Genomic DNA, 15,203 nt, shown 5'->3' on the forward strand with positions numbered 1-15,203 from the left:
GTCAGAATGACTCAGGAAGTAAAGGGTGTCTCCAGTATTACTAACATATCATGAATATGTAAGAATGTAATCTGAAAACTGGATAGAAAAGGAGTTATGCTCAAAAGTAAATTGGTTTGCTGTTTGGTAGCCGAACAGCTAGGCTGAATAGACTGAGATATTTTCTAAGATGGATGCCAAATACAAAATGGTGTCTTGGAAGCAGGTGTGCAAAGCCCTAAATCGTTCTGATGTTCAATATTCTTTGGCAGCATTTCAATATGAGATAAGCACATCTGGTATGGTATATTTAGAATTTCTTGGCAAGAAAAGCAGACATGATTGATAGAAAATCAGATAAGAGCATGGGAAAGATACCAATTAGACAGAACAGCTGCTTACTTAGCAACAAATAAGATGAGCTCATGAGGTTCCCACAGTATGAGCTGCCAAGTAAATTTGGCAGTACCTCGAGATGCAGATAAGAAGTGTTTCTTGGCAGGGTGTGAAGGATAAGTAATTATGTTTAGCTGAGTCTGAAATTAGCTTATCAGTCTATGTGTCAGTCAACCTATGCTTACCAAGTTGAGTTAATGTGGGCTTTGTGAGTGACATACAAGCTAACCAATCAAAGACAAGGAGGGCTTATACTCTAGTTAAGTGAACCAATTAGAAATGTATCCTGAATTTGCATGAAGTATTGTATCATTCTTAAAAAGCCTATAAAAAGCAAGCTGATTGTAGGAGCTCTGCGTGCTTTCCATAATGTGTTTGAACCTGTATTAAAGAGATGGCTGTGAAATTGCATCCAGGCATCCGTCCTACTTTGTTTTTGTTCCAGTGCTGGATGTCCAGGCTGATGAGGAGATGCAGAGGGTCCCCCTTTGCAAAGGTATTTGGGAAGAGAGCGTTGGATGTAGTGTGGGTCCCGGCCCCAGAAAGCATTGTGGACAATGCAAAGGGTCTTGAACTTGAACCTTGCAGCCACCTGGAGCCAGTGGAGAGATTTCAGGGCTGGAGAGATACGATCCCTAGGCTTGAGGCCAAGGATAAGTCTTGCAGTCCTGTTCTGGATTAGTTGCAGAGGACGGAGAGTAGAGAAAGGCAGATTTAGAAAGAGGCTGTTGCAGTAGTCCAGCCTAGAGAGAACCAGTGAGCTTCTTGGGGAAAGTGAGAAAGAGAAAAGTCCCTTTGAGTAGGAGCAGGTGGTAGTGGGACTTATTGGCGACGTCTGAGATGTGAGGAGAGAAAGAGAGAGTGGAGTTGACGATGACACCAAGGTTTTTTGCCTTGCAGGATGGTGGAGGAACAGGGCCTAAGCCAGGCAGCCAGAGCCAAAGAGGGAGAGCAGGGGAAGGCGTCCCAATGAGAAGGATCTCTGTCTTACTGGCATTAAGGTAGAGATCGTTGGAGGTGCACCAATCCTGAATCAGGACAGTCAAGAATGAGCGAGAGAGGAGAGGAGCCTGAAGGAAAGTTGTGTGTCATCCGCATAACACTGAAAGTTAGAGGAGAAGGTGGAGATCAGGTGGTCCAAAGGGGCCAAGTAGAGGTTGAAAAACCAGGGTGAGAGGATAGAGCCATGGGGAACGCCACAGGTAGAGAGAGAGGTGGCAGAGAGAAAGGGACCAAGTTGGACCTGGGAGGTGCAGTCGAAGAGGAAGGAGGACAACCACTCCAAGCCCTGATCCGTGATGCCCAGGTTCTCACATAGTTGATTGACCATGTCGAAAGCAGAGGAAAGATCAAGAAGGATGAGGACAGAAGGAATGCTGGAAACAAGTTTAGAGAGCAGATCTTCACTGGTGTGCAGGAGAGCAGTTTCCGTGCCTCTGGCAGCTCTAAAGCCAGACTGATAGTCATGGAGACAGCCACCAGATTCAGTGTGGAGAGTAAGCTGGGAGATGGCCCGCTTTTCCAAGAGTTTGCCCAGGAATGGGGTGATGGAGAGTGGGCAATAGTTTGTCGGATTGTAGGATCGACAGACGGCTTCTTGAGGAGTGGGTGCACAAACGAGTGCTTAAGGTGAGAGGGGAGAATTCCAGTGGCGAAAGAGTTTTACAGAAATCGGCCAAGGCTGGAGTGAGGGTTTCAATATGGTCCTTGGTGGGTCTGGAGGAGCAGGGGAGCACCTGTTTGTATGACAATTTCATAGATCAGACTTGTTTAGAAACCTTGTCAGGTGTTGTCAGAGAGAAAGAGGAGAAAGGAGGAGGAGAGATAGAGATGGCCAAAGGGGGGCCGAGAGAGGAAGAGGAGATAGAGGACAGGATGTCCTGAGTTTTAGCAGAGAACTGAGGCCAGAGCCATACAGAGGGCCTGGGAGGGAACAGGAGAGGTAGAGACCGCTACTGGATTGACCAGTTCCTTGCAGATTTTAAAGACTTTGGTCGTGTTATTAGAGGCTGCAGAGACGCGGGCTTCAATGTGTGCTCTCTTCTTGATTAGTGTTATTGCTTCGACTGGCATTTTGGTGCAACCAGTCTAGGTGCATCTAAATGTGGCCTGGCATGCTTTAAGGTAATGTTATTACGTGTCTACACTGGCCTACATTGTGCAGCCAGTTGGACATGTTTTCAATATGGCACAGCGTTTTTAATAGCAAAGCATTAATGTTCCTGTGCACTGTTGGTGACTTGCATGTATTGGAGTTACCCTACAAAACAATTGCAAACACTGACTTTTTTGGCTATTTTTCTCAGAAAATATGCTGTATATTGTATTAAAACACATATTTATATCTTTCTCCTAGTGCAGTGTGCGGCATATCCTTTCAGCAGCACGTTTGTGCGTATTGTGCAATCCTGATAATCTAGGCTGGCCCAGAGTGTGGCGCGATCCGTGATTTGTTGCCGAGTTGGGGTGGGGGGACCTCAGCTTGGCTTGCGAGGGGGGGGGCACATTTTGTGTCACTCCACTGCATCTCAGTGGTCATTGTCACAGTAACACACAAAAGATTGAGCAACGTTGGTTAAACAAAAAATGTTATAATGCTTACATTTTCCTTTATTGCTTGAGGATATAAAACAGACATCTATGTGGCCGTTCCACTGATGAATAGCCCTCGATGTGATGAAAAATAAATCTTTGAATGTGCGGAAGCAATATGGCAGAACAATGTTACATACAAATCTTAAAAAATAGATCTGCGCAAAAAGGCTCTTGGACTGAAATGGTTAAACGTGCTAATTCCATAGTGGGATGCTTTGATAAAAGACATCAAAATACATCCAGAAATGTAATATTTGTACTATGTGTATACTTTTGTCAACTGTTGCATTTTGCATCGTAAATTAAGGTTAATTGATGAATTAATTGACATATTAAAAATTATGCGGATCATGTTATGCCAGCAGTACATGGTTCTATTTAAACCTGGGGTGAGGGTACATTCCATTGTAACTCATGTTGTAAACAAGGAAATATCAGCGACACGGGGAGATAACGTGTATGGTGGAACGTATAGCCTAGCCTATTTAAATATTGATGTGGAGCAGTGCATGTGTGTACGTAGACATATTTGGAATACTTGTATGGGTTACAGTAGAACTGAAAACATTGTATATGTAACGAATACAATATTGGCATGCGTTTTTATTCCTCGCCACATTCATAACGTGAGCCCATCATTGGGAAGCAGCTGCGTGCAGCCAGTGTGGCCTCGGAACACACACTCCCAGTGCACGGGGGTGACCTGCTCCCCTCACTCACCCCAGGCCCACGTGCTGTGTGTATTAGACAGGCTGTTGGGCTTTGCTATCAATATTTTGAAGGCCCCCGGAAACGTTGCAGTGATAGACTGGAAGCTGTTATCTTTGCTGGCCTGGCCGTCACATTGTGCTTGCATCTCGCCGCCTGCCCGTCTCCCGCCCCCTCCCTCCTGTTGGGGGGAGTGTTGCTCAGCCTCCACTCGTCCTCTCGGGCTGCAGTCTCCTCCTCCCGGCGGCTCTCAGACCTCACGCCAGAGCTGCAGAGAGACGAGGCCGTCTTGAGGAGCGCCGGGGCCGCGTCGCCATCCGTTCCTAGGAACCCCCCCCCCGCCCCCGCCCCGGCGTCTGCCTCCGGAGGCCCGAGGGACACGGAGCCGCTCTTCTCGGACCCATGCAGCCCCGCCCGGCAGAGAGCCCGGGCTGCACTGCGGGGGTGTGAGCGGCTGTGCCGCGGCTACAGCGAGAGGAAGCGGGGTAGGTCTCTAACGGTCTGCTTGCCTGCGCTGGGATCCTGGATGGAGGGAGGGGGTCCTTATACAGAGCGGGGTTACCCGGAATGTGGAAACAGCGCGCGGGGGCATTTTGTGAGGCGCCACTCGGACCCGGTCACAAAGACCATACTTCTATCAGCACTGACTATTGGGGGTGGAGGTGGGGGGTGTGCGGGGTGCTCCCTTTACAGCGAAATAATTATATATTTTTTAAACTGGAGCCTTCAAGGCCTGCGAGGAAACGTTACACAGCCACGTCCGCTCAGTCTCCAGGCGCGCGCGGACCCCTTGGGGATGAGGGGCTGCAGCGACCCCTCTCCGACTCCTTCGCTTCATTCAGAATCACGATTTGGAAGGTCTTTGTGCGATTTCTATAGGCGGCGGCACAGCACGGAAAGCAAGCAAGCCAGCCCCCCCCCCCCCGCGCTGCGGCGCGCTGTGCTGTGTTGATGACACTCTGACCCGATGCTAGGAGCACGCCTCAGTTGCTAGGGGATGTGATGCACACTGCTTGCAGCAAACGGGCTATTACCTCCAGCACAACACAGGGTGTTCCCAAGCAGTTCACCAGTTGACCTCCCTGTCCAGTGTCCACGTAAACAGCCCCCCCCCCCCCCCCGAACTGCAAGGATGTGCTTCGCTCTGGCACTTTGCAATAGCTCTAGTACCACTCGTCCTCGTCACTGTTTTTCCTCGTCTCGGTCCTCCTTGAGTGAGGTAAGTAAGGAGGAAGAGGGTAATGCGTAGATTACGTAATCCCCATTAAACCCAGCGCTGCTCTTCCTGGCCACTGCCCTCATGTATGAGGACTGGGACGAGGAAGCGAGACAATGAGGTAATGTGTCCCTGCAAACAGTGACCTTTAATTAAAAGATAGTTTGCCATCCTTAGGGAGCGAGGGGCGGGTACATGCATACCCAGGCCCGCGGCTTATCTTTCGCTAACATTGCAATCCGGTGCTTACGTGCAATATTGCCAATTAAGGTTGCCTAAAACCACCAATATCAAAATGCAATATTTAATGAGCTGAAAGGCCAGGAATGTGGGTGCGCTTGGTGGACCGGTGGCATGCACTGGCTCGCCTTGCTTCATGTGTGACCTGTTTGGCCCGCCTCTTCCATTTACTTGCCATCACTTCACATGTACCAGAGCGGCGGTCACTTGCCCCCCTGCCAGGTTTTGGCGTGGGTCGCAGGGCATACCTGCTTACCTACCTGCCAAACGCGAGTAAATCATCACGCGTCTTGGTAAGCACCACCGCTCCCTCGGGGGCTGTAATTTATCGCAATTACGCAAATGTAAAATTAATTCAATGTTGTTGGGGTTGTTCTCAGCTGGAGGGGTTCAGCGGGAGCAGTTTGGGGTGTTATGTATTACAGGGAGGCGCGCGGCCTGCCAGGCAGCATGCAATTATGGACGGACCTGTACATCTTTTGCAGAACAAAGGACTGATATTTGGGGAGGGGGGGGGGGCTTTAGGACGCAGGTGACGCATTGTCCGTGATTTCTTACTGTAATAAGTGATGCCCGTGCAGTGATGAATTAGAGCACTATTTTCCACTATGTAGATTTGCATTGTCTATACATTAAAATAAAAACATATAGCTTCTATGAATAGATACAATGACGTCGGACCCACAAAAGAGACCATTTTAGTACACTGGTATACCACTTTTTTTTTAATTCAACCTTCAAAAAGATTATAATCTTATAAAATGTATATGTCCTTCTTCTTTTTTTGGGTTTGGATGGTTAATAGCATGACCGAGTTGGTATTTAAAACAAGTCATCCATTGATGTATGTGTAACAAAAATTACCCTTTGCTTTGGGGAAAAAAAATGACAATGTCGGACTGTTTATGCCACTTTGTAGAATCATCGCACCGTCTCCGCAGCGGCACTACGTCACTGGCGTGCCCGGTGCTTCTGCAGTGCTGCTTGCATTGTTCGCACGGCGTTGCGTCACCCCCTGAGGTGCGAGTCTCTGAGGCGGCGAGAGTCAAGCTGAAGAGGGCGATTGCAAGGGCAGGGAAGCAATCTGAATCCAACGTGGTTGGATTGTTTGGTGTGGCTTAAAAGGCAGTCTTTCCAAGTCTCGTGTAAACAGTAATCTTTATCTGGCAAGCCACTGCGAATGTGGTCATTTGGGGCTGCTGGCCTATTTCTGTTGTGATGGCAGTGTGGAGGTTTGCAATGTATACACTTACGACCCGATTCATTGAATTGTCTGCACGGAAATCGGGACTTTAGTGGCAACTGCACGCAGAATTCCGTTTGTTGATCATCGTACTTTGCGGGGACTTCGCGCAGGCTCGGCATGTCACTGCCAGAGGCCGAGTGCCTTGCGTGAGACACCACGCGGACCGTGGCGTGGGTTGCCCCGAGGACAGTGTAGGGGGCGGAACAAAGAAAATGAGGAAGAACAAGGCAGAATTTGGGTGTTATGAGGGATGGCTCACAGGCAGTTGATCACACGCCCATTATTGCGTGGCATGATACGTATTCATGGATCCGAGCGGGCAACCTCTCCGTCTTTAAATGGCCATGCAAAGCCTTCATACTTGTGGCCAACCATAGGATTCACAGCGCATAGGTAAGATCGGGTGTCGGATTTAGGGGTCGTGTGCACACCCGTGGTTCCGATCTGACTTAGGGGTGCAGTTACGCAGTGTAGCGGAGTGCAGTAACGGTTATGGGGGTTTGCATGCAGATTTGCATAGTTTTACCCAAGTTATGATAAATCGTACGCATGTTGTTGGGGTGCAGGTAAATTACGGGGGACACCGCGCAGGGTTCCTGAGATGCAGGCCTGCTTGCGGGGGAACCCCATGCACTGTTTGAAGGGTGCACGTATTCACGCTCTGGGAGCTTGCAGAGGTAAATGTTCTGGCTGTTTTTGCTTTGCGTGGGGGGTGTCGGGGGCGTTCCGGCCACGACTTGCGTATACGGTTAATTTGTGCAAACAATTCCGGAGCACGCAAAATTAATTCCACACACAGGCTCTCGCACAGTGTCATTCTCGGCAAGCGGGATGAATGCGCACTTTTCCATGATTCGGGCCCTTATTCTTTATACACTTCAAGTTAATATTTGGTTTATGTAATGAACAAAACCACTCTAGAGTATAAAGACCAAATTGGTACTCATTGGGGGGGTCTTACAAACAACCTCTCTTGACCATTTGATTTGAGCATCCGCTTTTTGGTGGGTAAGCGCACCAGTATGTAAAAATCAAAGCTGGTATGGAGAAAGCAGCTTCACGGTTTGGGCTGCTTAGTTTTGGCCCATAGCGGATTTGTTTGCGCCACTGTTAGTTTTGGTTCGTAGGCGGCATTTTGCTGCAACCATTGGTTTTTACTTCCAACAGAGGCAGCCAGGGATAGTGGGATAGGAACAGCCATGTGCTTAGGCAGTGGGACGGGGTAAGTGTATTGGGGAGGTGGGGACCGAACTGCAGCATTCCTTGAGTCAGTGTGCATTTACCCAAGCAGGCCCCCTCCTCAGTCACTCTGCCGATGGCCTGTGAGGAAACCTGCGCTGCTGATGGAGGCCCAGCTAGTAGAGCCAAAACTGCTGGCTTTGCCAGTGTTTGTTACGTGCTGGCACATCTCTGTGAATGCTACATCCCCTCAAGATGGACCACGAGTCAAGAACGTAATGAGGTCATGTTATCACGTGGTACCACCGACCCTCCCAGTTAAACCTTCTTAAAGCAACAACCCTCGTTTGTATGCATTCTTCCTGGTGGACCACATTAGAAGGTTTTAAAGGGATCCTTTGCGACCCAGGGGGCCCCAGGCAGATCACTGGAATGATTTGAAGGGCCTCCTTGTTAAGGTTGCGACTTGAAGCGTACACTTCGTTTTCAATAATAACTTATTTGATTTGCACAGGAGCCCAATTCGTACTCGATTTTAGTGTGACGCATTTAGGATTTCAGCTTCACGCGGATAGGAGACGGTTGACCTGTGTGTGCGCAGCTTGGGCTGAGGGCTGTGGTCCGTTGTTAGCCCCCGCCCTTTTGTTTTCTAGCGTTTTGCTGGGGAAGATCAGGCCTGACATGTGACCTTGGGTGTAATGTCAGCACTTTTGAAATGTCACGCTGTGGTCGTAATACGCTGCCTCTCAGTTAAGTGGTGTTTATGAGCTGTTTGTTGTTTTGAGTTTGTCCAGAGTGACAAAGGCGTGGTTCCAATAAGCACATGTTCGCTCCTTTCGCATTCTTGGATACATACACATGTAACTGTTTTTAAGAAGACACATGCTTTCAAACTTTTACCCAATTGAACAGCGCTCCTTAAACCCGGCCCTCTGAGACGAACCAATGCGTTTAGTACTATGCTTTACTTTAACGTTTAAGGGTTCCCTTTATTGCACACATAATTATGGTAATTCTAAACACATGGGCGTGCCCCCCTAGAACAGGCGGGCATAGCTCTTGGTCGAGAGTTTGTCATCTTCATTGTCAGCCAATACCTGCTTTTTCCTGGGGGGTCGCTAGATGCGTGCCGTCCATTGTTGACAAGCGTGAGACAAAGTGACATGAAAGAATGCAAAGTTATGGAAGAACAGTTGGGAGATATGTTGGATAAAAAAATGGGGCATTTTGTCTATTGTTCACCTTGCACTTTCAGACCTCTTCGGACGTTTTTCAGTCGGCTGTGTCTGTCTGAAACCAAACCGATGATGGGTGGAAGGTTTAGAATTCATCTGAACCACTGGCATTGCTCTGGACAACCTTCCACGCCACTGTTTTTTAGGTCGTCTGCGCCATTGCAAAAGGGGTCGTCCCATATGCAAATCAGTCAGGTACTGCCACCAATGGGCGCAGCCTTGTCCAAACTGCTAGGCCGGGTCCCCTCTGCACGGAAATACAAGCAACCCCAGACATGTTTCGGCCTAGTTGGGCCTCCTCAGTGAGGTGCAGCTTGGTTCGCTATGGAGCAGCGAGCAAGGGACCCACGTCTTGGCATACCCTCTCTCACATAGGGAGACAAACTGAAACGAAACAAATGATGGGTGCAAGGTTGTCTGTCTTACTTGCTGTCTTTGTTGCGAACCACTGAGCAAGCAGAAAGCAGCCTGCCAGCCAGCAGTGCCAAAAGGGAAGCATCACCCGAATAGCGCTTGCTCTTGAAGGCAGAGGGCGGCCTGGGACATAAGCTGTGCAGATGCACGACACCGACTCGTAGTCCATCTTCCTATGATATCATTGGGATGTGAGATGCAGGACACCAACTCGTAGTCCGTCTTCCTATGATATCATTGGGATGTGAGATGAAGGACACCGACTCGTAGTCCCTCTTCCTATGATATCATTGGGATGCGAGATGCAGGACACCGACTTGTAGTCCAAAGACAATGCAAACTCCTAATCCCCTGCAAGATTATAAACATTTGGTTAAGACGATTGATTATATCAGGAGGTGGTTTATAGCTATAAATAGGCTGGTTTATAGCACCTGCGAGAAAGCAAAAGGCTAGATTCCGAGATCCCAAGGGTATGCTTTGGGTGGGGAGGGTAGGTAACGGGTGGGGATTGCCATGGTGAATACAATGGCAATGGGTAGGTAACCAAATGCCCACAGGCTGTCCCCCCTCCTCATATCTAACATCCATCCTAGCTATCTTCACTCCCCAGCGCCACCTAGTAGCCAAACTAAAAAACAAATAGACATTTCTAGTGGGATCCCAACCAAGAGCCAGTATCTGTTTCTGCTTTTGATGGATTGTTTTTCCCCTTTCAGTAGTTGATCATGCCGAGGTTTCATTATGTATTAGTGGGGCCTACCCTCTTTTGTCAAAACAGCCCTTCTTGTTACCTTGCTGCTAATTCTGAGCTTTGAATCTGCCGATTCAATCTCATACAAACTCCATACAAATCTCCATACAAACTGCCTATGTTAATGGATGTATGCTCAGGGTTCTGAGGGAGGGCAAGTAGCAGTGTTCAGCGGTCAAACTAGGCCTTTCAGAAGCGTTTGCGTATCTTGAAGGAGGCCTTGTCGGTAGCTGCTCGGTGGGTATCAAGAAAAGGAAGATGCGTGATGGTGCTGAGGAAGCCGTGGTAGGGTCCCCTGTAAGGAGTACTTTTACCTTAGCACGTCATACTCCTTTGACTTCAGCATGTTAAGATTGGGGTCTGAATGCACCTCATTCTCGATATCCCTAGATTTAATTTAATGTCCCATATTGCCGTTGGCCATTGCACTTTTATATCTTTAATGTGGTCTGAGTCGTAGAACATTAAAGGGGTCTGCAACCTTTAGGACTCCAGATTGGACTACAACTCCCAGCCGCTGTAGCCAGCATAGTCAACAATGAGGGATCATGGGGGGTAGTATTCCAAAACATCTGGACAGCCACAGTTTGACAACCCCTGTTTGAGATATTCAGTTTGGATGGTGTGATCATACATTTTTTTTCTAATGTAACCTTTCAATTTCACCTGGAATTCGAATCAATTATTCAGATTTTTATGTTCATTCCTTAATTTTTCAGATTTTCAAAAGTAATTCGTTCTGTATGATTTATCTGGTTTGAGAGCACCACTTCAAATCAATGACAATTGCCTCTTGCTGGTTTTAAGACAATGGTGTGATCATCTTGTGTGTGTGTGTGTGTGTAGTTTGTTTTATTTATTTTTTTCCCCGGTTTGTATCGTGCTGTACGCAAAGACATTTCTTTGGGGCACTGGAGAAGCGGGAGGAGAATAAGAGGTTGTGGGAAGGAGTTCAAGAGACGGGAGAGATGAAACGGGTGAGGTGGTCATTAGATCACATTCACATCTAAAGAGAGGGAGAATTCCCGACATTTGTGGTGAAGAGCATGGCGTACTAATGAGCGTTCATGAGCCCATACTTTGGGGCCTATTAATGTTTGGGTAGGGTTCTAATGCCTTGGGGACCTCACCAGTGTGGGTGGAGGATTCTTGCCGGGGTTTGTTTTTTTCTGTATTTGGTTGAGAGATCAAGAACTTAATGTTTGTTGGATCTTCTTCCAGAGGGTAGGGTTGTGTGCTTGGACAGCATTTTGATTGCATTTTATTTCACCGTTCCCCCTCCTACATTGTAGGTCCCTTCCCAAGGTTGATCGCCATGATCTTTGGGGTTCATAGTGTGGTGTGAAGTGTATATTTGCCATCCACCCCAACACTTTGTTGGCCAAGCACACACGTTTGGAATTGCATCCCGATTCCATAGGAAGTCAATTACATCATTGGATTTATGGTGTCTTTGGTGTTCTACTTGAGGATACGTCATGTTAATCTGGTTTGGTGCAGCTGACCCGGAATACCGCAAGTCTATTTTAAAGGGATGCAGTTCAGCACAGACTCATTTGATGCTGTACTGGTCATGTTTGCACCTCACCTTGCCTCCTTTTTTTTGTCGATCTTTACAAAGACTGAGGGGATTACGATTCTGTGTGACTGTTTAATTTACTTCTTAAGAATCATCCAGATTCATGTGTAGAGCACAAAAACACATGTAGCCCCGAAAGACTATTGTCTGTTAGCTTTCTCTATATTAGTATGTATATATTAAACGATTAGTCCCAACTTCAACAGCTAATCATTCAAGTGACATCACTGCATTCTCTTATAGGATCTCCTGGAGCTTGTGTTTCGACCCCTGGGGTGAGGAAATAATTAATTTCATGATATTTCTAAATTCAAGCCCCCCGTTCTCCTACTTTGACATTCATGTCCTCCCATTTTACAAATGAGTTTAGTTTTTGCCACATGCATAGAGACCATGGATATGTACAATGTTTATTATCACATAACCTTTTTTCTGAAGGGCATGGAGCCGTATATTTCTGTTTACAATTTGGGACCTCATCTGACGCCTTGGGCGTGAACTTCTCTGGAAGTTGGCTTACACTCTCTTTGCTGCGCTTCTGACGTCAAAACTCTTGTTTCAGCTGGGACTTTTCTGGACCTTAATCCAAGAGAAGATGCAAAGAGGCAGAGATGGCCCCTGGCCTAGACTCCTTGCCTGTATCTGAAGTTTCCAGTCACGACCAAAGAGAATACAGGCTTCCTGTATTCGCCTAGATGCAAGACGTTGTTGGCTGGCTGAGGGCACCCTTAGGGGAGTTCAAGTTGTATAAATGGCATAATTCTAACAGTTATGCTTTGGTATTAGTCTTTTACTGCGCATGTATACATTCCCATCACATTATCGTATAGTGCAGAGCATTGTCTGTGGAAAGGTAAACTGTGTCCCCCACTGAAGGTGGCTGCCGGACCTTTCAGGCGAAAAGAAAACTAGGTCAAGGAGAATGAGACGAGGAAGAGCTGAAAAAGTAAGGGTGATAAAAACATAGACGTAACTCACAAGTAGGGACATGAAAACATAAAAGTGAGTATTAGTTGGTAGGAATGGATCCTTTTTTTAGTTGTTATGAATGGATCCTTTTTTTTTATTTTATTTTTTTAGGGTTTTGACCAATAGAAAATGTAATCAAAGAAGGGACTAGAGCTTCCCTGTTTGATCAACACTAGGGTTGACCAATACGGGAATTGTTAGTGTGGTGGTGATATAAAGTCATGGTGTGGTTGTGGAGGCTTAATGGTCTTGATCTGGAGGTGTGGGGGCTACTAACCAGACAGTCATATGGGATCCCCTCCCGCTGACGACTGTAGGAGGGTTCTGCTAGCAGATATGTTGGAGCCTAGTATTTGCTCTGTGCAGAAGGAGGGCTAGAGGACACAAAAGTAGCGTTTGACAGATTATATTTACCCGCCACCATGAGCCATACCATATACTCTACTCGGTGGAGGAGAGAAAGCGAGTGTCATCCTTGTCTATAGTAGTACGCCGCTGGAATGATTTAGAAGTAAGGTTGTCAAATAATGCATGGCAGGCTCGCTAGATCAAAGACATTCACATTGAGGACCTGTGTAGGTAGAGGCTGGGTGGCACCTTAGTTAGGCAAAGGCTTTGAGGACTTCTGCATTGCTTAGGCGTGGTCAAGCCAGGACCAAGGTAATGGGTGAGGGCACCGTTTTTTACTTACTCCCTAGGACCTGAACTGCTTACGAACTGCCAGGTCCTATAAACCAAAAAAGTCCCTCTACCAGGCTACCTGGAAGTTCGCAGGGCGCCTTTCATGAAAATGCTGATGTCCAGACTTATACATTAAAAAATATCTAGACTTCATTCAGAGAACTTGGGGTAAAAGGTGACTGGAACTTTTGAACTTCAGTCTGGCCCCTAGTGATTGCCCATACAGGCGTGCACTTTTCCCCTCGAGTGTGAAGCATTTCCCCTGGTCTGATTAGTGCTGTACATTGATCCTTATACACTGACTACTCGTTCACTTTTTCTTGTGCAAAACTTTCATGTACAATTAACCTTCCTTTCCCGCTGCCCTTTGCACATCCTTTGCTGCCCTTTTTAATTCTCTTGAAGACCATGGTCTTGATACAGCCTGGTGAGACCACAATATGCCTCTCTCTCTGGACACGCCTCTACGCTGTTTCACCCCTATGGAGGTGATGGTTGCATTGTACAGAAAAACCTCCCCTAGCAGAGCACATCAAGCTTGGAACTAAATGGTGTAGCCCAATATGTGTCTTCGCACCTTAACCGGTACAATGTACTTTGCAAGAGGGAAAGGTGGAAGGTGTGTTGATTACAGTAACTCTGCTACAACCAATGCTCCGGATCCAGCATTATTTTATAAGAACATGGATTTAGGGCATGTGGGTTTCGGTCCGATAATACACACATACGCTTTATCATAAAACACAAATGAGGCAACCTCTGTTTAACACACAGCCATTCAAGAAGTTCATAAAATAAATATGAAGCTGGTAGGTAAATTACAGTGGTGCACGTTAGACAAAAAGTGAGGGTTGTGCGCCCCTACTGGTTATGGGTGATGTCCCCTTACTTTGTTGAAATATCCTCCAGATTTCTTTTTAAAGCTGGTGGGTGGAAGGAGGGGGTGGGGGGGTTATCGCCCAGTTTCAGATTGGGGGCGGGGAGTGTGTGTGTGTGTGTGTGTGTGCGCGCGTGTGTGCGCATCTTGTTGTTTGGGAGGAGCCATTCTTTGAAGTTAAGGATCTTGAGCTCATCCTGCAAATGTAGAAGCAAAGGGGCGAGTCTTGTGTTGACAGGAGGAGGTTTCAGAGTCTTTGGGCTTGGTTCTTTCCCTACTGCACCAGTGAAGTTTGTCAAGCCTGCACGTGTTCTTAATGCTGGTGGATCGTAGGCCTACACGATGCACCACACACACTTATTTTCTGATAGGTTATCATTCCAAGACTAATGGCCTGGTACATTTCTAGTGTACTGTTTCAAAATACCCCTATGTTAGCGAGGATGATGAAAAATAGCACCCGTGAGGGTTTTCATCTTGCTTTGCATAAAATTAAAGGGTATTTTGGGAACATAAGATCGACCACAGATCTTTATTTGATAAAACTTCTGTGATAAAAGGGTGGTATGCTTCAATCACTAAGTACATATGCACACTGGGATTAGTGCTTATTTAATTTTTTCACAACCCCCCCCCTCATTTTTGATTTAGTTGTGTATGGTTAGTAAAATATCAACAATATATATCACAAAAACCAGTATAATACAAAATGTAACATTGAATAGCACAATTAAAAAATAATAAAACAAATGAAACCTAACAGATCATCTATTTGTTACAACATTAAAAAAGCTTTAGTTGTGCAAGATATCTAAGAACGGATAAAGCCAAAGAAGTTGGATTTTCACCCAATAAACGTGGCCACAAGTTCTACTTCTACACATTTCAAACGGTACACAACATTTTAAAGTGCGAAGTGCAGTCAAGGCGGGGCAATGCATAATCTAGTGTTTCAGGTTCTCAATTTCATTTATGTCACCACAAAACCAACAATAAGACATTCTTTGGAAAGCAAATTATGAATATTTAAAACTTCTCTGGTGGGCAAGAGGTTGATCCTAGACATCATAAAATGTCCAGGCATCTTGTTATTTTGAAACTGCCTAAGATATGGTGCCAGAATCCCAATCTTTTT

At 46.6% G+C, this 15,203-nt stretch overlaps 1 protein-coding gene across 6 annotated transcripts in view; it reads left to right on the forward strand.

Moving 5' to 3' along the window:
- The first annotated feature begins 3,893 nt into the window (after positions 1–3,893).
- The window catches only part of NIN (ninein), a 429,800-nt gene continuing 418,490 nt past the window's right edge, over positions 3,894–15,203 (forward strand). For 4 of the 6 annotated variants that reach the window (XM_069638956.1, XM_069638957.1, XM_069638959.1 and 1 more), the window contains exon 1: positions 3,894–4,163. The gene's annotated coding sequence lies outside the window, so the exon portion shown is untranslated. The remainder of the gene's footprint in view (positions 4,164–15,203) is intronic. The other 2 variants (XM_069638958.1, XM_069638961.1) reach the window with 2 other exon arrangements.

Source organism: Ambystoma mexicanum, chromosome 14, assembly GCF_040938575.1.
Source record: "Ambystoma mexicanum isolate Mex_15411 chromosome 14, UKY_AmexF1_1, whole genome shotgun sequence".
In the NCBI taxonomy this organism is placed as follows: domain Eukaryota; kingdom Metazoa; phylum Chordata; class Amphibia; order Caudata; family Ambystomatidae; genus Ambystoma; species Ambystoma mexicanum.